The sequence below is a fragment of the Lytechinus variegatus genome, chromosome 2, assembly GCF_018143015.1.
Source record: "Lytechinus variegatus isolate NC3 chromosome 2, Lvar_3.0, whole genome shotgun sequence".
NCBI lineage: Eukaryota > Metazoa > Echinodermata > Echinoidea > Temnopleuroida > Toxopneustidae > Lytechinus > Lytechinus variegatus.
The window spans coordinates 56900356-56917286 of NC_054741.1; positions in this window are offsets into that span (position 1 = coordinate 56900356).

Here is a 16931-nt window from a genome sequence, read left to right on the forward strand (position 1 = left end):
ACTTTTCATAGATATAGATATGATGATAGCAATGTTAATATAAATCATTAGATTTATCGTGTGATATGAATATACTTCGGGATATCAATTTTATTACCCGTTTCATTTTATATAACAGTCTTGAATGTCGAGATGAGACAAAAAAGTAATATAAATGCAACATTGTGCAATTAATTCGTCAAAGGTTCAATACAATTAATTCAAAACATAGCGGGGAGGGGGTGTTCCACAAAGAGTTAGGTGTAAGTTAAAGTCATATAGTATTGACACACACATGATAATTATGTAACGCGCAATCTCATTGATTAATACGAAGTAACGCGCGTCAACTTAAAATAATTTGACCAATGCGGCGATTCCTTCCATACGGCACACAGCAACACATTTCGGTGCGACACTGAAGTCATATACTAAAACTCTGTGAAGCACCCCCCCCCATCATGAGTTGTATCCAGCTCAATGTATCGATAGGAATCAAGTTGAATTTAAACTTCATAGGGGACCGTTACTTTGACTTCTCGAAACTTACGTTCACACAAAACACCCCGATGGTCATTTTTCAGTTCCCAACCAGTATTCCTCATCATACAAATCCCCCTATCCTCTCTGTCGTCTTTCGATGCGTCTGGATTCCAATCTGAACAATTAGGAAAGCATACATGGAGAAAAAATTCAATTTAGAAGAGACTATATATTTGTACATTTCAGCATCTTAGCATCGGGTCTGTAGTATTTAGGAAGATCCTCCATTAAATCAAGATAATCATCATATTAGCAGGTGGGGAATCGAGGAAGCTGCTAAAAAAACGTAACTTGTGGAGTGCATTCTCCTATTATACAGTCCGTATAAAAAGCGGGACAGTTTTGAAAAGTCTATAAAAAAAATTGTTTCAAACGAAATCATTTTAATGGCATTTGAAGGATAAGACACCAGAGCACGTAATGACCCCAAAATATTAAGATCATACTTTGAAACAAAAATTTTATAGATTTTTCAAATCTGTCCCGTTTTTTTTTTTTTGATACGCACTGTATTATGCCCTAGCCGCTATGTTAACCTCCTCAAGTTTCAATTTAATTCGCCACTGACGGAAGTAGAGGCTATAAACTTGTTTAAAACGTGACAAATATTTAGAATATGAAGTTTTGCGAGTGTTTTTTTTCTTTACTTTTTGATATTTTCTCACTTTTTCAATATGAATCTTTTCTACAACCTAGGCTTGCATCTTACATTTTCCAACTATTTTTTCTGGGGCTAGTTTATTTCACCCCTAAAAACTAATCATTGCCCCAAGCTAGTTTTGTATTAGGTCTCTGACTTAGAAACATTTCTTACACACTTTTATCGCTTAAAAATATGATACTTTGAATTTAAGATATTTCAATAACGGGAGAAGATGAAAAAAGAGAGAGTGTGTATACACGGTCAACTGCATGGCGGTCAATTGAATATTGCTGGCATATAATTATTGTTTAAAATCTGCAATCGAACGCATTTTTGGCGCTGAGCCTTAATGTACATCTTAGAATAAAACATAATTGGAAACGTTGGAAATGAAAATAAACGAAATTATGAAATGAAAAGCCGTGGGTGAGCAAAAATTTGTGTATGAATGCATTTGGCCCACAAGCAGTTGGTCTATACTATTCAGATTTACTACCGAAAAAGGCTAAACCCTTGGACCCGTATTCTGAAGTTTAAAGTCAGGTTTAAAATTGTGGTTTAAGTATGGGAAGCCGAAAGTGTCAAAATCTTTATTAAGTTGTAAGTTTCTTATTTTTACTGTGCTTTTTCCTGATGCATCGATGGTGAAGACAATCATCTATTTATACTTCCTAGACAATTATGAATGATTTGAGAGCCAAATGAGCTGAAATATGATATCTCTATTGTTTAGTGATTTGTGTAACAATTGGCTATCCATACTTAAACCACAACTTTAAACCTCAGTTTAAGTTAAACTCGACTTCAGAATACTGGTCTTGGTCTTCTATTGATTTGACAAAACTTCTCTTTTACATTGTGGTCCCTATTTGCCGCATGAGATCATCGTTCATAGTGACGACGGTGATCCCCATTTCCAAATTTACGCTGAAAGTTCGAATGACTCCTGGGCCCTGTTGTAATCGTAACTCTATGGAGATCCATCAGTGTCATAATTTTTTCTCCGAAAAATGTGCACAATGTCATTTTTATGTAAAGAGAAGCGCAGTGAATTTTCAAGAAAACAATGAATACATGAATATATATCAAAGCTAGAAAATATTTTGAACAAACATGCATAATAGAATATGTTGACGTTGCTGGCCGTCCATAGTTGCGATTGATCGGATCAATCGGAACTCTTTGTACAACAGGGCCTCGGTATCACATTGTTCTGATGAATTCAGTGAATGGAAATAAAGGTTTCCATCATGTCCAAAATTTCTAGTATCCAATTCAAGGCTAGGAGCCTTTCAAACTCTATAGATAGCATTCCCTCATTTAATTTTATATTTAAAATAATTTCTAATCCAAATATGGTGAAGCTTAGACAATCCTCTTGTCTATAGGCCCAATGAACAATATGACACATGTCCATGAATCGTTCATCTTTTTAGAACGCAAGGACAAAACTCTGAAACAACATAGCTTTCTTGGTTACTGGAACTCGCCCAGTCTTCAGGTAAAAACATAATCACTGGGACCTTATATATTGTGCCCTATCATTGGACATGATCTTGATAATCTTTTGATCTTGACTGTCCATACAAAACGGAAGGATGTTATTTATGAGTGACCCCTTAATAATGACATTGTAAAACATGACTCCAATTCTCAAGACATAGTTAAAGATATTAGTAAGCAGTTCGTTAAGACTTGTTTTCCTTCCTTTAATCCATAGACCTATTAGAATTATGAAAAGTGCCACGGTCATAGAAAATGTTTTGGCAAAACCAATTTTGATCTGGGGCTGCACAGTACTGACTGCCGGGCCCACGATCAATGAGGAAAAATATTTTTCTGAGTATTTCTGTTTCAGATTTCCATTCGAACAATAAAATATGGATTTTCATTTTTTTTATATCGTTTAATGATATTCCACATGACCATAAAGAATGTCGACATTAAACCAGTAAATTCGATGAAGCCTCGTAGAGCTTTCATATCTCATAATATAGCAAAATTAAAAAAAATGAAATTCAAATTCAAATTAAGAACAAGTTTTAAACATACATGTACATGTATATGATGCCAATCTTGGTTTAAGGCAAATTTAAATGTAATAGCAATTTTCCATGGAAAGTATAAAACGATAAAACTTAAGTCGTGGGCGACTTTCGATTTACTGAAGACTATACGATATGACAATATTTATAGGCCTACATGTCTGTACAAAGCTTATCCAGGCAACTACAAGAAATGAAATAAGATCATATTTAACAAGCAAACTCATTAAAACGTCAAGCAAAGAGATAATACTATAAACAGATAAACATGATGAATCTAATTTTACGAATGCAAGAACAATGTTAATCGCATGTTTCAAGTTATCCAATCAATATGGAATAAGACAATAAAATCCACAAATTCCCATTTTGATCGCTCATTTTTAGCAAGCACTTACTGTGATATTGAAAATCCTGGTTCTCGTGGTAGCATTTGAAATTCGAGTCTTCACCGCTCGCCCAACAGCCGATGTAAAAGCCATGCTCTGAACTTTTTGGGAATAGACCATTAACCAAATCTTCTTCTTCTTGAGATGAAGGTACAAACAGATACGATCCAGTGTGGTCTTGGATGTTGTCACAGGCGCTTCTTGCAGTATAATGTAGATATTTATCAGGTAGAAGCTTGTAGCAACTACTAGAATTTGGATGGCATTTGATGTTCGCTTCGAAAAAAAAGAGAAGTGGACTTTTATACTGAATTGAGAAATCAAACATGCATGCACGATTTAAAAATACAATATTCATGATAATGGAATCTGAATGTATTTATGAAAGAAGGAAAAAGGGTAAGTTCAAATTCTGATTCAAATTCAGACAAATGAGGTCTATTAACATAATCAAGTCATTTTAAATATAGACATGAAAATGAAAATTTGGAAGACAGATAGTTGTTAAAACAAACTTTTCATTAAATTCCGTTGGTTATTATTATCTATAACAACCCTATAACAACCGACCGCCCATTGACATGATGGATGAGAATGTGGCACTCGATATTGGCGCATACATTCGTAATTCCAAAGCTTCGTTATTCCGAAGGTTCGGATATTCCGAAGGTTCGTTATTCCGAAGGTTCGTATTTCCGAAGGTTCGTAATTCCGAAGTTTCGTTAGTCCGAAAACGAAATGAGGTTCGTAATTCCGAAGGATCCTTAATCCGAAAGCGAAATGAGGTTCGTTAGTCCGAAAACGAAATGAGGTTCGTAAATCCGCAAACGAAATAAGGTTCGTTAATCCGAAAATTAAATAAGGTTCGTATTTCCGAAAATTAAATCAATTCATTTTGGTAATAAGATCGGTGTTGTTCTTACAAGATAACAGGATGTTATACAATAATAGTAATAACGAACGATGATACATATGTGTGCTGTGGCCAAAGCATATATTGCAGTAAGAATATGCGCCCGGATCAAGAATAATGCTTAATTTCGATTTTATCTGAGCACTTGCTGCCTAAGCAAATTGTGTAAGGATGCAGGGGATTAAGGGTGTTGGTTGCGTGCGAGTAACCTCCAGATAATAGGATTTGTATTGGAGGGGATGTAATTGTTAATAAGAGCTTCTGCTAGTAATAAAAAAAGATGATCATAATCTAAACGATGATCATAATAAAAATGGCAATAAAGAATATGAATGTTAACAAAATGTTTTTGGTCGTTACGCCCGGTATTATGAATGTTAATCCTTTTTTCATAATTACAAAAATGCTCGGAATGCTTACTTTTTATGTGGGGGCGTTGTGGCCAAGTTGATTAGTCTTCTGACTATGAAACATAGATTCGAATCCCAGCCATGGCGTAATTTCCTTCAGCAAGAAATTTATCAACACTGTGCTGCACTCAACCCAGGTGAGGTGCCCGGTAGGAAGAAATTCATTAAATGACTTCCTTTGGGCGCCTAGGCAGCCGGGGTAGTGATAATAGCAGAGCCCGCTGGGAACAGTTTTCAGAACTGAAGTGGCTTCCCTTGGTGAATAATACCAATATTGTTATTATCATGTCTTATTAGGCCTTCATGTTTTCAAAATCTTGAGCTCGTCATTTATTTCATTTTATAAGAATAAAGCTTATTATTGACTGTTATGACTACTCTTTCAAAGAAACAAACAAACAAAAGTCAACTTTAAGCTGCCGATTGGGGAAATTATGAGTGAGAAAAATTTCGCCCCCCCCCCATTTGTGAAAGTCAGATCCACCGGGGGGGGGCAGGGGGCACTTGCACCCCCAAAATAAATAACAGGGAAATGTTCTTTTTCCAAATTGGGAAATTTCCTTTTTTTCAAAATAAATGCTCATTTTATAGTATGCATTTTAGATTGGTGAAATATGAATCATAAATAGGTCACTAAATGCAATCTCTAACAGGTTCCTTTTCTGGACAGTATATTAAAGTTCTTGCTTTGCGCTTGTGTTAATTCTTTATTTAGATCATGGACCCTAGGGTCCATGGTTAGATGAACATCTTTTTAATGATAGCAAAAACCTGCTCGGATTTTTTTCATTTTCATTTATTATTGAAATGCTCGCAACACCTCGCAATAATGAAATTTTAGCAATAATTGACCCCCAAAACGAGTTTTACAATTTCAGCTTTGAATTTTTTTCCCAAACCGCTCGCTCATTATACTCTCTCGCGAAAACTAAAGCCTAAATATACATCTTTCCATAATCAGAAGTCACTTCAAAGGCTTTTCTCTACTTAATTACTATGGAACACACAATGACTTCACACAGATGATAATCTCATGGTGAAAATATCACCAAAGTGCCCATTTTGACGTACGAGTGTTATTTTTGGTTTTGCCCCCCAAACGAAATTTCGTTCGGCCGCCCTTGCCTTCCTTCGGAATAACGCCACAAATGTTCGTTTTCGGATTAACGAACATCGGGGTATAGGCTGTTTACGTGTTTCGGAATAACGAGTCTTAAGTCGGTGCTCCTTAATACAGATAAGATTTCTTGGTCAAACGAGGGTTCAATACCCCCCCCCTCCATACGGACTACTGTAACAAGAGTCAAAGTGGCACACTAAATGGAGTCAAGTGACGCCTCGATGAAGTCACATGTCACACATGAGTGAGTTACATTGTTTATCCTGTGACACACTTACTTGTGTCACAGTGACATATTTATTTATGCCACACATTTCGTGTGTCATGTTACATAATAAGTTTTTTTTATTAAAGTAGTCTCATTCATTGGTTTTCTATATCGTCTTACCCACTGCTCCGGGATGGCTGGCTGATAAAATAAACGTCAAAATCATAAAAGAACGCCAGATCATTCTTCTCGTAGAAAACACCATTTCGATTATCCAATTATGCACAATGGTAGTCGATGTACTTTTAGCTGATTAGAAGAAGGTACTGTTGGAACGACCGAATTAATCCAGGATAGATGACTATATACTTAAACTGTAGACCTATTTGCAATCGAAATGGAGCCACTCAGATCATCATGATCGCCTAAATCACTAAAGTAAAAAGTATGAATATGTATTTTAATACAAATTTAATGTAAGATCAGAAGCAGCTCCAAGGGAGGGGGGGGGGGGCGGGGAGTAACCCTCCCTATGGCATTCAAGAAAAAGTGGAAAAGGCGCTGAGAAAAGAAAACGAAGAAGGGAGAAGGTCGGAATCATATAAATGAATAATACCCAAAATAATCCAAACGAGAACAAAACGTGACGTCAATTTTAATACGCCGTTTGCCCCGACCCTAATCAAAACTGTCGCTGAAAGATAATTGCTATTTGAGAATACCAAAATAGATTCGTCAAGGAGAGTTAAGGATGAAACTCTCACAATTTCAGGAAATTGGCTCCCTTTGATAAACACAATAACTCAAGATATGTCGGTTACGATGAAAAAAAATGGAACTATTTCTTTTGTTTCCGAATAAAATGATTCAAGAATTTTCGGTTTTATTATGAAATAAAATCTGAATCTATTTGATTGATTAAAAGATAAATGTAAGTATTTAAAAACTTGCGGGGAAAGAGCTTTTCCTCAGTAATATTGCTCATTGGCATTGGAATTCTGTACCAATCCAACTTCGTGATTGTAAAACAACAATCTGAACTTAGGACCATCTTTTTTAATAAAGTGTGACATATTGGGGAGCCGGTGCCTTTGAATGTTTTTTTTTATACAGATAAATGGCGCTCTTCAAATGCTCATCATCATCATCATCATTATCCAATATTTGTTTGTGTGTGTGTAACCTCAATTATTCCCTTTCCATCAAAGCAATAAGAATTTTGTGATAGATTTTTTGTTTAGATTATCGTCCATTTTAGGTGTCATACAGAGTAATAGAGACAAGGCATTCCATGGCCCCGTCTTACAAAGAGTTGCGATTGATCTGATCAATCGCAACTATGGACGGCCAGAAAAGTCAACAAGTATTATGCATGTTTGTTCAAAATATTTTTTTTAGCTATGATGGATATACATGCGTTCATTGTTTTCTTGAAAATTCACTGTGCTTCTTTAAGCATACAAAGGACATTTTGCAAATTTTCGTAGAAAAAAAAATATGACACTGATGGATTTCCACATAGAATTACGATTGATTGGATCAGTCGGAACTCTTTGTAAGACGGGGCCCAGTTCTACATAACACTCATAACAGCGTCAGATATACACAGTTTAAACAAGGCAAATTAAAACAAAGATGGACGTAGTGGCGTGCGCCTGTAATCCAAGCTACGTGGAGAAAGTAGCGAACTGATACAGAGGTTTCAGGTTCGAGCCCTAGCATAGTCGTAAATAACCATGTCTGTCAATACATTATGTGTGTGAAAGAGAGAGAGAGAGAGAGAGGGGGGGGGGTGGAAGAGGGGGATCGGAGAGGTTAATGTGTCATATGTGAGGGGAAGATACGCGAGGGTGCATAATTGTGTGTATGATTGTCCTGTGGCCGAGCGTTGTTGGAGCGGTCGTGGAGCGGTAGGGAGAGAGGGGCGAATTCCGACAACGCTCGTCACCGCTCACAAAATTGGGGGAAAAATCGAAAACATGGGCGTTGCCTTAGCGGTGCACCGCTGAAGCCAGCATAAGCTACGCTGCGTAGCTTTAGCGTTGGTTTAACGGTGGCGAGCGGTCGCGAGCGTTGGTTTAGCGGTGACTCGAGCTTTGATAGAGCGGAGTTCTGCGCATGCGGGCGTCGGCTCGACAGGTTTAACACTATGATCATGGGTTTAACATGGGTTTATGATCGGGTTTAACACTATGAGAGTGTACTATTTATGCAACTACTCATTGTAGTCGCCACAATTACTCTGGTAGACAAAAGTACATCCCTTCATTGCTATTATTTAACAATGAATGGATGAAAGCACCGTTTCAGCAATCCCGTGTCCGCTCGGAAAACCGCTCCACCAAAGTTTGTGAACCGTTCAATCACCGGCCGGGCAATGCTGGCGAAGCAGCGGTTGTCCAGCGTTCAAGATTTCTGCGTTGGCCTAGCGGACCCAAGCGTTCACGAACTTTCGTCCACCGGTGCCAAACTTTGACTGGGCGTTGTTAGAGCGGTAGTCAACTTTGCTGGAGCGGAAAACTGCCCGCTCCTCACCGCTCGCAATATTTTGAGCAGCTCAAAACGTTCGGAGCGGTAGGAGGGACCATCAGCGGTGGCCGAGTGTATTCGGCGTTGCCTTAACGGAGGCCAACTTTGGTTAAATAGTGGTGAACGGTAGCGAGCGGTGACGATTTTTTCTCTCCGCTCCACCAACGCTTGGGTTGTGTGACCAGGCCTTTCGTGGAGCGGTAGGGAGAGAGGGTCGAATTTCGCTCACAAAATTGGGGGAAAAATCGAAAAAAAAACAAAAAAACAATCGAAGTCGAAAATGATGAACGGTAGCGAGCGGTGATGATTTTTCTCTCCGCTCCACGACCGCTCCAACAACGCTCGGGCGGTGTGACCAGGCCTTTAGACCTCACTAGGGCCAGAGTATAGGCCTACACATTAAAGCCGGGCCCGGGATTAGATCCCGGCCCAGGCACCTAGTACACGGGCTTTACAACTGAAGGTCTCATCAGGTCCCTAATCAAATGACGTATGAATTGGTACAAGTGCATGCACGCTTTTTTAAAAAGAGGATTGATATACATTGGATAGATATATAGTTAGATAGATAGATAGATAGTTAGATAGATAGATAGGTAGATAGGTAGGTAGGTAGGTAGATAGATAGATGGATGCCATGGATGGATGGATAGATAGATAGATGGATAGGTAGGTAGATAGATAGAGTGTGTGTGTATTTTAGTTTTGTCAGACGTGTATCAATCAGATATGATTATTTACGTCTGGGACCGACCTTTAACGTCACCATCCGAAAGACGTGATTAGGGCTCGAACCTCAAACCTCTGCATCAATTTGTAACTTCCCCACAACTTGGATTACAGGCGTACACCACAACGCCCAGATAGATAGATAGATAGATAGTTAGATATGTAGTTAGATAGATAGATAGTTATATAGATAGATATATAATTAGATAGATAGGTAGATATGAAGATAGATAGATATATATAGATAGATATATAGGTATATAGATAGATAATTAGATAGATAGATAGATGGATAGATAGATAGACAGGCAGACAGACAAACAGATAGACAGATAGATAGATAGTTAGTTAGTTAGTTAGTTAGTTAGTTAGATAGATAGATAGATAGATAGATAGATAAATAGATAGATAATAGATAGATAGATAGATGGATGGATGGATAGATAGATACGTAGGTAGGTAGGTAGATAGTTAGTTAGTTAGATAGATAGATAGATGGATAGGTAGGTAGATAGATAGATAGATGTATGGATGGATGGGTAGATAGATAGGTTGGTAGATAGATAGATAGATAGATAGATGGATGGATGGATGGATAGATAGGTAGGTAAGTAGGTAGGTAGGTAGGTAGGTAGATAGATAGAGTGTGTGTGTATTTTAGTTTTGTCAGACGTGTATCAATCAGATATGATTATTTACGTCTGGGACCGACCTTTAACGTCACCATCCGAAAGACGTGACCAGGGCTCGAACCTCGAACCTCTGCATCAATTTGTAACTTCCCCACAGATTTGATTACAGGCGCACGCCACAACGCCCAGATAGATAGATAGTTAGATATGTAGTTAAATAGATAGATAGATAGTTATATACACTGTTGGTCATAAAGGTGGAATAAAATATTTTTGAATAAAAGTCAACAGTTTTGTTGGTATTTAAAAGGCTACGCGTAGACAAAATGGTAATTGAGTGATTACATAATGTTTCCCCATTACACAGGTGACATTATAACATGAGAAATTTGGATTACGTAATAATTTCTTTTGTTGTAGACTATAAAAGCCTATGCAAGTGATATTCTGTCCCTTTCCCTGATTTGGCACTGTGTATAAGAAGGTTGCATTTTTTCGAGTTCCTTGTACCGTTTGAAATAAAAATCGGTGGAGACGTTCCCTGGACTCTGCCTGGTCCAACGGCAACAGCAACACGCGAGAGAGTGGTAGCACTGCGACAGGATGGCTACAAGCAGACTGATATCGCAGAAGTCCTAGGGATATCACAGAGTGCAGTCTCTAAGATCCTGAAACGTCAACGCGAGGAGGGGAATGTGCGGCCACGGAAATCTCCAGGACGTCCCAGATTGACCACAAGAAGAGATGATCGCCAACTCTTGAATTTCAGCCGAAGAAACCGGAAATTGCCCACAAGCCGTCTTCGTCGATTGTGGAGGAGATATCATGGGATCAACGTTTCCCGGTCAACCGTTAATCGCAGATTGCTCCAACATGGTTACCGAGCACGACGGTTGACCAAATGTCCACGCCTGTCTGTTCGCCACAGAGTAGCTCGTCTTCTTTGGGCTAGGGAACACAGAAGGCTTCATCCAGGACATTGGCAACACGTGGTCTTCACGGACGAGAGCCGGTTCATCCTTGACCGAAAGTATGGGAGACGACGAGTTCGTCGATTAGCCGGGGAAAACCTTCGCGATGAATGTATCCACGAGACGACTCAAGGCGGAGGCGGCACAGTGATGATATGGGCCGGCATCCATTATGGAGGGAAAACGCCACTGGTGGTTCCGGACGGAAACGTCAACGCCGCCGCCTACAGGGATATCTTGGAGTTCCACTGTCTTCCATATGCAAGACAAGCGTATGGCCACAATTTCCGACTGCAGGATGACAACGCTAGACCGCACAGGGCCGCTGCAGTAAGGGAATTCCTGGAGGCAGAGGGCGTCGTACAGTTGCCATGGCCAGTTTGTTCGCCGGATATGAACCACATAGAGCATGCACGGGATGCCCTAGGCCGAGCCATCAGCGACAGAGAGGTCATTCCTCAAAATCTGCAGGAGTTGGCAGATGCTCTGAGGGAAGAATGGGACGCTATGCCTGTTGACGTCATCAACAAGCTTGTGGACAGCATGCCACGACGTCTGCATGCGCTGGTTCGTGCCAGGGGTGGACATACCCGATACTAGCGACTGAGTAAGAACAATGACTCAAGTTTGATGCAAATTTGTCCATGAAATCACAAAAAAGAAGTCGGCTGGAAAACTGAGAGAGATTGAAAATAAATATTCATGATCCTTTAATGTACTGTATATTGTCGTCATTGTTGTTCTGTGCTCATGACATTCATCGCTTAGGACATAAACTTGTAAAATATCACTGTAAAACGTGTGTAAAAGGTAGAATGATAAAGTAAACTGGTTATCATGCACCAAACATGCCATATTCAAATCATGTTGTAATAATTACGCTGTGAAAATTTGGTGAAAAAAAATATTCCACCTTCATGACCAACAGTGTAGATAGATATATAATTAGATAGATAGATATATAGAGATAGATATATAGGTATATAGATAGATAATTAGATAGATAGATAGATAGATATATAGATAGATAGATAGATGGATAGATAGATAGATAGATAGACAGACAGACAGACAGACAGATAGCTAGCTAGCTAGATAGATAGATAGATATGTAGATAGATAGTTAGTTAGTTAGTTAATTAGTTAGATAGATAGATAGATGGATGGATGGATGGATAGATAGATATATAGATAGATAGATACGTAGGTAGGTAGGTAGGTAGATAGATATATAGATAGACAGACAGACAGATAGGTAGATAGATAGATAGTTAGTTAGATAGATAGTTAGTTAGATAGATATATAGATAGATAGATAGATAGATGGATAGGTAGGTAGGTAGATAGATAGATAGATAGATAGATGGATGGATGGATGGATGGATGGATAGATAGATAGGTTGGTAGGTAGGTAGATAGATAGATAGGTAGGTAGATATAATTATGTAGATAGATAGCTAGATATATAGATAGATAATTAGATAGATAGATAGATAGGTATATAGATAGATAGATAATGAGATAGATAGATAGGCAGACAGACAGATAGGTAGATATGTAGATAGATAGATAGATAGATAGATAGATAGGTATATACAGCGCGTCCCAAAAAAAACTATACACTTTTGAAATGGCCGCCAAATAAAAAATCTAGCACTTTGGGGAAAAAGACTCTCATATATGGAAAGCCAATGAAGTCAACTTTCAAATGACACCAAAAGTTGGAAAAATATTAATGCTTGAGCGAGCACTGCCCACTGAAACAAAGGGTATGAAAATTAGGGTGGGCTGGAATTAGTCTTCCAATTTATTTCAGTTGTTGAGAGGCAAATCATTTCGAACTTGCAAAGTTAAGGGCGTTGTGATAAATTAATGATCAACCTTGATCAATTTTGATAGCTTAAGCAAATTTTTTAAGTTATTAAATTGAAATTTTATGCATGAGTGAACACAAATTACACTTTTGGAGCAGCATTTCAGCTTTATCATTTGGATCTCTTTTGGGGCAGCATTTCAACTTTATCATGGCGATCTCAGCAATGTGTTCATGGGAGTCGGCCAGTCGGGAGAATAGGGTGTGAGATAGGGCTTAAGTGGGAGAAGTAGGTTGATGGACAGAGGCGTCAATTATGGGGGGGGGCAGGGGGGGGGGCGATCGCCCCACCAATGAAAATATTGGGGGGGCAAACATATCATTTTGCCCCCCCAATAATTCTGCATGTGCTAAAAATAAAATAAGATTGTACTGTTACACAGAAATCAGCAAGCGAGATTGAGATTCACAACTCGTTCTTCGTCTAAAATCGTGCTCAAAATGTCCACTTTTCAGATTGGAATATCAAAAAATTTCAGCTCGCGCTTCGCGCTCGCATCATTTTTTAAAACAAAATCCCATACTTTCCATGATTAAATAGGTGAATATGGTCCCGTTTTCAGTTCTAAACCTCAAAAGAACTCCCACTTCGATTTGCAATAATCTTTTGTTGGATATATATATCTTGTTCTTTATTAAAAACGTCCATTAAACTCAATTTTTTTTCAGATCGAAATATCAAATTTTCAGCTCACGCTTCGCGCTCGCATTAATCTGCTGGCTGCTGGTGCTATATATATATATATATATAAATATATATATATATATATATATATATATATATATATATGTCTGTGTGTGTGTGTGTGTGCATGGTGTGTGTGTGTATATATATACATATGTATATATATATGTACACATATATATAGGCATATGTGTGTGGGTGTGATCGAGCGCCTTTGGAAAATTGATTCATGATTTTGCCCCCCCAATCTGAAAAATGGATCGACGCCCCTGTTGATGGAATAAGGGTCAACAGAACATTCAGCCCCGCCCCCTCCCTCTTTCCCACCCTCCTCCTGTTGAGAGACTGATGGCTATTTTTATGTACGCGTGAAGTCACAGAGCAGAATGTTGGTTTAATGATTAATTCTGAATTAGGGCATCAACTTTTTCCTATCAATCATTCAATCAACAATTTATCAGTAAATTAACTCATTCAATGTGCAATGTGATCAATAAAACATTCATTTTTTTCCAATAATTTCATTGATCATCATAATCATTAAATTTTTTGGTAATCATTCAAACTGACCATCAGCCACCGGTCACTTGGCAGTTAAGTTTTGAAAAGGCTACAATCCAGGAGATGAGAGAGAGAGAGGGGGGCTGGAAAATGGAGGTGAAGAGGGGAGGGTACCTATGACTTTTAATTTGTAAAAGGACAAAAAGAAGAGGAATGCCCTTTTACCCAAGTCTTAGCATACCTCGCCCTCTTGCTTGTAACAGGTACATGTACCATCACATTACTCTGACTCTCATGAACACACTTCTGATGTCCACAAGATGAATATGCTACACTAAAATTGCAATTCCTGTTCACTCATGCAGTACATTTCAATTGAGTAATTCATGAAATTTGCCTATTAAAACCAAAACTTATCTCACTCATGAATAGCAGAACACCCTTAGCTTTGTAAGTTCCAAAGGACTAACCTCTCAAAAAACTGTATGGCTAATTCCTGCCCAGCCTAGCCAAGCTTAGTCTCCCAGGAGGAGAGAAGTGGGGGGAGGGGGTAGAGATGGAGGGAGGGGTTGCTAAATGTTCTGTTGACCTTGAGCCCATCAACTTACCTCACCTACCTAAGTCATATTACCCCCTCTTCTCCTGACTGTCATGAACACATTGTTAAGATCCACATGATCCACATGATAAAGCTGCACTAAAAATTGCAATTCATGATCACTCATGCATTAAATTTCAATTTAATAACGTATGAAATTTTCACAAACAACAAACTGATAACATCTGATCTTTAACTCACCAAATAACCTTCAACTTTGCAAGTACCAAACAAAAAATCTGAAAGAAATTGGAAGGCTAATTCCAGCCCACCCTAATTTGCGTACCCTCTGTTTCAGTGGGCAGTGCTCGCTCAAGCATGAATAATTTTCCAACTTTTTGGTGTCATTTTAAAGTTGACTTTATTGGCTTTCCATATCTATAAGTCTTTTCCCCCAAAGTGCTACATTTTGTATTTTGGCAGCCATTTCAAAAGTGTATAGTTTTTTGGGGACGCACTGTAGATAGATAAATAATTATATAGATAGATATACAGGCAGACAGACATACAGACAGACAGATAGATAGATAGATAGATAGACAGACATACAGACAGACAGACAGACAGACAGACAGATAGATAGATAGATAGATAGATGGATAGATGAATAAATAGGTAGGTAGAGAAAGACAAAGAAAGAGACATGGAGTAAGGTGTAATGATTGGAGATTCAGTCATCTATTTTATTTCACCAAATTTACTTCTTCAAATGTATAGAAAAGCTTTCTATTATTTCTCATTTATGAATGTATAGTCAGAAGTAAAAAAAAAAAACATTGCCTAAGAAAGTTCTATCACTAACGTGTATGATATTCATTGCAAGTGTAGAACAAACAATAAAACCAAAACACGTCCGAACAAACAAATTTCAGAAAACGAAATAAATGTAGATGAACTCATGATTATTGATTTACTATTCCCATCATCACTTTCAAAAGGAGGAGGTGTGCTCGGGCTTCGCGCGCGCATTATTGATTTTCATGATAAAAAGTGTATTCAGAATGCCCAGATAATAGGTCTAAATCTAAAACACACACACGCATGTTTATTGAGATACGCAACTTGTTCTTTATCTAAAACGTGGTTAATTATTGCCTAAAATTATCAAATTTCTGTTCAGAATATCAAAAGTTTTTTGCTCGTGCTTCGCGCTTGCATTAATTAATATGGGAAGATACCCAATTACCCATCCTTTTCAAGATTTACAAAACATGAATAAAGGGTCCCGTCTTTTGGTCGAAGTTTCACCATTTTCCGCTTGCGCTTCGCGCTCGCATCAATTGTTAAGTTATATACCTTTCCTATTCATAATTACAAAAAGTGCTTGGAATTACCCTTCTTTAGGTAGAAATGTCACAAAATTTCAGCCCGCGCTTCGCATTCGCATTATTTGATTGTTAAAATACGTTATGTCTCCATGACTAACTGAAGGCAGTCCTTAAAAGATCCCTTTTCGATCAAATCTAATCATATATTACAAATTTCTGCTCGCGCTTCGCGCTCGCATTATTCAAATAAGGCTTATGAGATTATTATATATCTATTTGTTGATTTTTTAGAATAAAGCTAAGAAGTGTATATTGGGACTACCCCTCAAAGAAAAGGGTACATGGCTGAAAATCCCCCCCCCCCCCATTGGCGGAGGTCCCTGCGCACACCCACACACACACTACAAAACAACCATGATTGTCTTAAGTTAGAATTCTCGAGATAGGTCATAGTTCAACTCTATTTGCCGTCTTCTATTCATATTCGTATTTTGGAACCAGGTAACAATAAGGATGACTTTGCTTAATAACGGGGGTATTCCTGTGTGGTACGATGGCTGTGTTTGCACAAAAGCTCTGTTCTATCACCTTGTATGGACCAATGGTTATATGTTTTGAGAACAAACTCAAACATTCCTCGCTCATCCAATCATTTAGTAGAGACGAAGTATGCCGATGTCTCCATAATTGTGCAATAGTGGCCAATTGAAAACATTCTTTTCCCTCCATTTTCCCATATTTTGGAAAGGAGGAACTTCTGACAACACTCATAACCCCAGTTAATAATAGATAATAATACCAACATGTTTATACCTTGTGTGTGTTTTTTCTGCACTCGTGTGGCTTAGCATCGTATGGGATAACTCTGCATTGTATACTCGAAAAGGGGAAATTA